Genomic DNA, 8,385 nt, shown 5'->3' with positions numbered 1-8,385 from the left:
TGTACCCGGTTACCTGCGAGAGTTGGCGCTTAAGGGGGCACACAAGGGCCCTGGTTCCAGTCATTTTGGGCCCGAAGAGACACTCACCCGCATCCGTGGACATTTCTACTGGGGCAAACAAAAGGAGGATGTGCGAAGATACTGCGATGCGTGTGAGGACTGTGGGGCACAGAGGGGGGACCGTGCTGACTTACACTGCAGAGGATTAACCCCACTGGGGGTTGAGCCGGACTAGCGTGCTTCAGGGGGGACAGAAGCTGTAAAAGGGGGGATGAAAATGGGGTTTAAATGAAAAATTAAGAAGTTGCTGGGAAAAGAAAAGTTAAGGGAAATGTGGGGGTTATTGTTGAATGGGCTATTGTGTTGAATTTAAATGAATGTGTGAAAAAGAAGGAAATAATGAAAACTAGACATTATGGAGTGCCTAATGGGAAACTAGACATTATGGGGGTACCTAATGGAAAACTAGACATTACGGAGTACCTAATGCAAAACTAGACATTATGGTGGGTGCTGAAAAGAAAAGACTGTTTGTTGGTGAATTAGAATTTGATGTGGTGATGGGAAAAATGTTGTGTTGGGTGTGTTTTGGTACAGGGGGATATGTGTGTGGGTTGTGCATGTCGCGTGGGAGCGACATTAAAGTTGGGCGGGGAGAATGTAGCGGTTCAGGTAATCCAGGTATTACCTGTAATGTGATGTGCAATAGAAGTGTCTAGATTATTAGCTAGGAACTGATGTGTGGGAGTGTTACCGAGGGGGAACACTAGGTTTGTGGGAACGCTTCCGGTGAGAGAGCATGCGGTGGCAGTCTCCGGTTACCGCCTAGAGGGAAGCAGCTAGCTAACTATGGCGTAGCAACCGCCTAGAGTTGTAATATGACTAACTATAAATAAAGAACCCTGTACCCGCAAGAAGCCTCTGCCTCTTCAATACCAGGAACATTACACTATTTAAAAAATATATCGATGACTTCTAAGTATTAAAATGTGTTGTGTGTTGTTGTTTAATCGTCTTCACAATGAGGAGACGGCTGGTGGAACTATGTATGGGTCAGGCCATGTTGTAGAGGGACGGATCGAGTGTTGCACGCATGCGCATGATGCGCGCCAGTTTCATTTGTGGAATTGTGGCCAAAACAAACAGCCCTGAAAATGCCGTGAGTAGCTGTCCTTCTTCTGCTTGTCTGTTATTATTATATCGTCTACTAAGTTGAAACTTGCTATTGCATAAGATAAAGTTTGGACTTTCAAAGACTGCTTCAGTAATACTTTTGGACAGAAAGAAAACAAAAATATTCCGTTGGAGGCTGTCAAATGCTGTATATCACCCCAAGTAACATTATATATATCAAATACAGTATATATATATATATATATGTATATCAAATGTTTTAATGTAGCTCAGGATGACTTTGTAGCAGAGATGGGGACTTGGACTTGAGACACACACTTAAGTCACAGTCACACAGTGACTTGGGACTTGACTTGAGACTCGTCCTCAAAGACTTGAGACTTGAAGGTTTGGGACTTGTGAATATTTATTTTTTGGTGCATTGACATTAAGGAAATGTCTACTAATGAGTAATGTCATCTCTAATCATTGCTGCTACTGTATTCTAATAGATAAAGGAGTGAGGATAGTATAGTACATGCTTTGAATTCCTTAGTTTTAGCTATGCAGTGTTGTAAGCAGACCGGATGGCATGCAGCAGATGATATAACACTCATCCACAGGGACTTGAGACATGACTTGGACTTGTGACCAAAGACTTGAGACTTGACTTGGACTTGCAAAAAATGACTTGTGAGCATCTCTGCTTTGTAGCCCTTCATCGTTTAGACTTGGCCAATGTCTCAGTCTAGTTTAACTTCACTGTGTTTTTCTAATAGTGTCAAACGAGCTCTTCACATGGAAGCTCAACCAAGTGTGAGTAAATAAACCGAATGTCCCCATACAGCCAGCAACACTGTCATTGTATCAGTTTATTGCTTAGCTTAGCTAACACGCTGCTTAGTGCTTCTGTAACGACGTTGTGTAGGTGGTACTTGCAGCAACCCATGTTAAGGGCTTGTCCAGGGGTGGATTCGAACTGCCGACCCTCGGCTTGGGAGTCCGACATGTTAACCGCAACACCAAGAGAGCTAGCTCCCTTGGCGGAGCTGATTAACATGCCTTGGGGAGTGAGTTTAACCAATCCACTCGCTACCACTCGGGACTCACGAGGAATCTGCGCTGATTCAACTCGGTTACACTTCCTAATAATGGCTTTAGGGTGTCCATGGTTTCCAAACATCTTTGTCTGAACACTCAAATCATGTTTTCAAGATTCATTATATTAGATATTAGATATTTTAATAGCCATAGTGAGTAATCATTACAAACGGAATTTGACTTTGTGCAGTATGCAGTGCAACGATCACACCAATAGCAGAAGATGAAGCAAACGGGAAAAAAATCTCAAATTATCAATTTCATTTTCATGTTTTTATGTTGTCATAATGACATATTTGATGTTTTGTTTTTCTGTCCTGAACAGCATACCCCTTCCAAAAGACCAGTACCTGACATAAACTACTCTCCCTTGACTGGCACCGCAAGACTTCCCCCAGGTGTGTTAACTTTACAACTACCATTATAGTCTTCATATAAGACATTTCCAGTAGTACGTCATGCAACAAAAGAAGAGGAAATCTCCAAACCATTAGCTGCACATTGAAACAAGAGGGATACATTTTTACTAGCCTATTAGGCCGTGTCTGTCTGCTCATTTTCTGCAAAACTGTCCTTCCTTGCAAGAATTTGAATGGAGATGTCTGCTCTAGGTATCGAGGGTATTTCTCCATTCTTCTCCTCTTCTTGTGTCCACCATGATTATGTCTGATGTACTAACTAATGACTGAAGCACTATTCCAAAGCAAAAGAAAAAAAGGGTTGTATGGGTAAAGATTTTAGAAGTAACCAAAGATGCTGACTGACTTGGTCAATGAGAAATGATTAGAAGCCCCGAGGTTCATTGCGAGAATGACATCATGGCCAAACTCAAGTCTCACAGTCTAGTATAGGCCCCCGGTCCACAGGTTGGGAATGGCTGTGTTTGTATGTTGGTATAGATAGTATTCCCATGATGTCACAAGCATTTTCCTACCAATATGGCGCTAAAATACACAGAGCTCATTGGCTGTTTGTGTCATTTGATTGTAATCACCTGTTAATTGATTACAATCACCTGCTATTTTCCTACCAAGATGGCCGTGTGGTGATGTACCGGAATACTATCAATTATCTGCTGTTTTACCAACATGGGCTATCTCCTGGAACGTCATTTGGGGGAGGATTAGATTTGTTTTATGTTTGGATGATGTTGATGCTTGGTTGATGTCTATTGTGCTGTTAGATGGCGTTAACATGGCAGTTGCCAGAATGTTTTGCATTGTCGTGTGTTATCTTACTAATATAATTGGGCGGCAGTCGGCGCGGCACACAATTGGTCCAGTTGAGTGGGCGAGGTCGCGCAGCGGCTGAGCTGCGTCTGCGAGCGGGCGAACACGCGTAGCGTGCAATATGCGTCTGCGAGCCCCTCGAATGCAAACCAACGAGGGACAGTAGAAATGAGCACTGCGAGTTCAGCGGGCGAGGCAGCGCTAGAAAGAATTTCTACTATATAATGTGTCTGAATAATCCCATGAGGGATGGCTCATGTAAGTGACTAGACACGAAAATAAAAATCCATTCATTCATTCATTATCTTATATGGCTACATGTTGTCCTTTACTGAATTACATTATTTTAGACTATTTAGACTCTGCATTTTGATTGAAGTCATATTGTGTATAATGTGTTTGTTTTATAATCCCTCTGTTCTATGGTAAATAAAGCACTCCCGAAGAAAGCAAAGAAGGTCCCAGATATGGAGAAGTGAGTACCAGACATTGAGTACAGATTAATTAGGCTGTATGTTCATTTCAATTTTCACTGGTAACAACTGTGCACACAAGGGCAGTACATTAAAGTATGAATGTAAAGGGTTACAGAGAACTCTCCCTTTTATTAGTTGATATATTTCAATTGCCACACTTTCCTGATGGTCATAATGACATATCAGAATTTAATGACAGGAGACACGGAATGAGGGCAATACATCATGGGCCAAATTATCAGTGATTTACATAGCACTAAAAATAGTTGTATAACAGCACTTTAACACAAGAGCCATTTCCTTAGCCAAGGCAGACATTTGGTGTCTGGCCTATCCATCAAGACAAGTATTAGTTTTGAATTTTATGGTGCTGTCAGTAACACTTTGCGTTAACTGCAATTACAATACATTGATAACTACTGAAGGGCATCATAACAGCTACATGGCACATCCATGAACACTGATTTAATTCTCTCACCTTGTTATGTAATACTAGTGTGTAATTTGCAACATAACAACATGTTTTTTTATGTATATTTAAAAAACAAAATCAGTTGTAGTTGGAAAATGTGGCAATTAGCATTTTTAATTGAAGGGAACAGGAATTGGGGTAGATTGTATTGTTTATTATTATGCACCATCCCCTTTTGAATTACCAACCATGTGATTTTCTTTCTCTGCTTTGGATATGCGCCCAGAGTCCACGCTCAACCATTTGTTAGCTCACTAGCCACTGGTAGTGTTAATTTCAATAGGCTATAGTCGTCCTTTTAAGAGACATCTTTTTAGGTATTTATATTGTACACTACTCGCTGACTTATTCAGTAGAGAACACTGTTATATAGTATTATATAGAGAAAAGTTTAACCCCTTAGTATTGTAATCCCACATTTCAAAGCTGCCTGACGGTTCACAGTCGTCACACATACCAGTACCATTCTCTTTGACTTTTGCATTTACCAGACTGGAACGCCTGAGATCTTCATTCATCAGGGCCAGGAAAGAGCTGGAGGAAATAGTCGTGAGTGAGACTTTTTCTTTGGTCTTCATCTTCACAGAAAGCGGAAATGTAGAGTCTCCATCTTATCCTCAGATTGAGGGATGATGGTCATATTTGGATACTGATACTCACTCGTCGTGATATGGTTTTTGCCTTTTAAAATAGATGCTTGCAGGGATGTGATCACGATTCATTGCCAATAGAGAATTCTGCTCGTGTCCTTTGCCCCAATTACTATATATTGCGGTTTTTGTGTTCCCCTAATTACCTCCCTGAGCCTGTATTTTGATTAGCCACCAGAGGGCAGCAGCGAGCTGAGGAGTTTCTTCACTAGAGGCTCTGCTGACAGTGACTTGAAGACTGAACTGAAGAGATACAGTGAGCTAAGTAAGTAGGCAAAGCGACCGACACGGTTGAGTACGACCACCATGTTATCAAGTCAAAAGTCAGCTCTCCGCTGCATTTCAGGGTGAGAACTACTCGAAAAAGTCGCTATAATTAATCTTTTGGTCGCGGTAATTAATTTTTTGATTAATTAATTGATTCTCTTTGACATGAAGATAGGACTCACTCACTATTTGTTCCCACTTTTAAAATCATTTAATTTTTGTGTTTCCAGCATCAAGAGTAGGGTCCTCTTTGGAAGGAAATGATGCTCGCCAGAACCCATCTCAAGGTAATTCGGCCTGCTAATGAATTGAATCAACTTTACACAGTGTCAGAGTAAACAATGTCTTATATACACACAGTCATGTACTATTATGAAAAACACACCCACTTAGCATAGCTGGAATTTTATTATGTTGATCATTGAATAGTTTTATGGTCAAAATAAGATACAGCTGAGGAGTACACTATGAGACTTTGTGAAGGTTTATTGGCAGTTGAGTCTCACCACACAAAAGTTGAGAAGATCGGTGTGGAAATTTAACACCTGTTTTCTCAAAGGTTTCCATCGGTGCACCTTGATCTGGAAAATTCGGCCTTGATGACAAATTGCATGTTTCACCAGTTTGGGAATTTTCTAGTGAGTCTCCAGTCTCTCCACACAGAGGGCCAATAGCTCCATGGTTTCCAGATGATAATCATAACGTTTTGGCTGTGACATCTCTCGACATGCAGCGGCCTTCACCAAATGCCTCCTTAGATAGTTGTGATCGTGACTTTTTTCCTTGGGTCTTGAAATGAAAGGATTATTAAAAAAGAAGAAGAAAAAGATCCACTTGGTTGTGTAAATGGATTGATTTCAGGATGAGCAGGAAGACAAATATGGTCACAAGGTTGTTTGGTTGATTTGATTCTCTTCTAAGCTACGTATTGAAGCGATAATGTCAATGGGTGTGTGCGTGTCTGAGTGAGTTTAGATAATCGTGTGCTCTGTGAACTTCGGACAAAAACAACATATTGTTATGGTTACACAAACAAGTCAATGAGTGCATTTCCCAGGGAAAGAATTTATTTGATTATTTTAGGGACACATTATGCCTCCAGCAAAGCGATTCTTGTGATCCAATCGCATAATGGCGACTTGTGGATTATGAATAGGGAGTATTGTCAGAAGTCGAGCGTGTTTTCCGATAAGGTTGTTAAAAATTGTTTTAATTAGTTCCAGCGAGGGAGCCTGACATACATGTTGCATTGTGGATCCGCTCCCACAGGAATGTCACATTTCTGGTCACATGGCGGGGGAGCCGTGAAGTGTATCAGTTGTGCCATCAACCTCCTTACAACAACAGACCTCACAATCTCAAGGCAGAGAGAATCGGCCCTATTTATGCCTTGAGACACACATTTTTAAGTAAGCAAACTGTTATTCAAAGCTACAGAAGAGTTCTGGCCTATATCTGCATGCGCGTGTAATGCAGACAGATGATGCTGATGGCATCATGAAGCATGATCCTGCTTTAGTGTAAAATGGTTGATTAGATCCGCTGCTATGGCCTGCAGGCTGTGTGAGTCCATGTGCTGAATGCATGGGGGGAGATTCAAGATTCAAGATTCAAGATTCAAGATTTTTATTGTCACTCCATGGTACAAGTATCACGTGTGAAATTCTTGTGCTGTGGACTCCGTTTACAACATAGTGCAAATAGTACAAATATAACAAATATAACAGGGCATATGGGTGCAAAAACAACAAGAGACACAACAAGCATAAGGCAGTATAGTGATAAGACAAGTCAGAGACAGTGGCATATTCACTGCACATAGGTGCACGTGTCGGGTGCATACTTTAGACGTGCTTAAACATTTTAAATTCTGCGTATTTGACATACAGGTGCAAATAACATATTCCTTATTAAACATACAATTAAACTCGGCATTTTAAATTCGGCGTATTTGACATACAGGTGCAAATAGCATATTCCTTATTAAACATACAATTAAACGTTAGACATACGTAATGGTAGCAGCTACAGTACGGTACAGTGCGGCTACTACACTATTTGTGTATGTTAAGGAGTCTCGTGGCCTGCGGGAAGAAACTGTTCCTCAAGCGATTTGTGCGTGCTTTCGGAACCCTGTATCTTCTCCCTGAGGGTAGCAGGGAGAACAGGCTGTTGTGGGGGTGGTTTGTGTCTTTGATGATCTTCAGGGACCTCCTGAGGCACCGCTGTTTATACAGTTCATGCAGATCTGGCAACTCACATTCTGTTACGTGCTGTGCCGCGCGTCTCACTCTCCGTAGCGCCCTGCGGTCCATGGTGGTACAGTTCCCGTACCAGGTGGTGAAGCCGCCAGTCAGCAGGCTTTCAATGGTGCCTCTGTAGAAGTCCCTGAGGATTTCTTTCCTTAGCCCAAATTTCTTCAGGCGCTTGAGTCCGTGTATTCGCTGTTGGGCCTTTTTGACGACAGTGGCGGTGTGGCCGGCCCATGTCAGGTCCTGGTGGATATTGACTCCCAGGTACTTGAAGCTGTCCACCCTTTCCACCACTGTGCCGTTGATGGTGATTGGGGGGTGTGCGCCCCCCCCCCCCTCCTGTAGTCTACAATGATCTCCTTGGTCTTGGAGACGTTCAGAGAGAGGTGGTTGTCCTGGCACCATTGTTCCAGGGCCCCCACCTCCTCTCTGTAGGCCGTCTTGTCGCTCCCCGAGATCAGCCCCACGACTGCTGTGTCGTCTGCAAACTTCACGATGGTGTTAGAGGTTTGAGTCGCCACGCAGTCGTGGGTGTAGAGGTCATACCAGAAGGGGCTGGAGACGCACCCCTGGGGCGCTCCTATGCTGATGGTCAGTGGGGAGGAGGTGAGGTTGCCCACCCTCACCACCTGGCGGCGGTCTGTCAGGAAATCCAGGATCCAGTCGCACATTGCTGTGTTAAGTCCCAGGTCCTTGAGCTTGCATACCAGCCTGGAGGGTACTATGGTGTTGAATGCTGAGCTGTAGTCCACGAACAGCATTCTTACGTAGGTGTCCTTCCCCTCCAGGTGGGACAGGGCGGTGTGGAGCACGTGTGCTACTGCA

The sequence above is a fragment of the Poromitra crassiceps genome, assembly GCF_964638095.1.
Source record: "Poromitra crassiceps genome assembly, chromosome: 12".
Taxonomy (NCBI): domain Eukaryota; kingdom Metazoa; phylum Chordata; class Actinopteri; order Beryciformes; family Melamphaidae; genus Poromitra; species Poromitra crassiceps.
The sequence above is the reverse complement of the archived record's forward strand: the minus strand, read 5'-3'. Positions refer to the sequence as shown.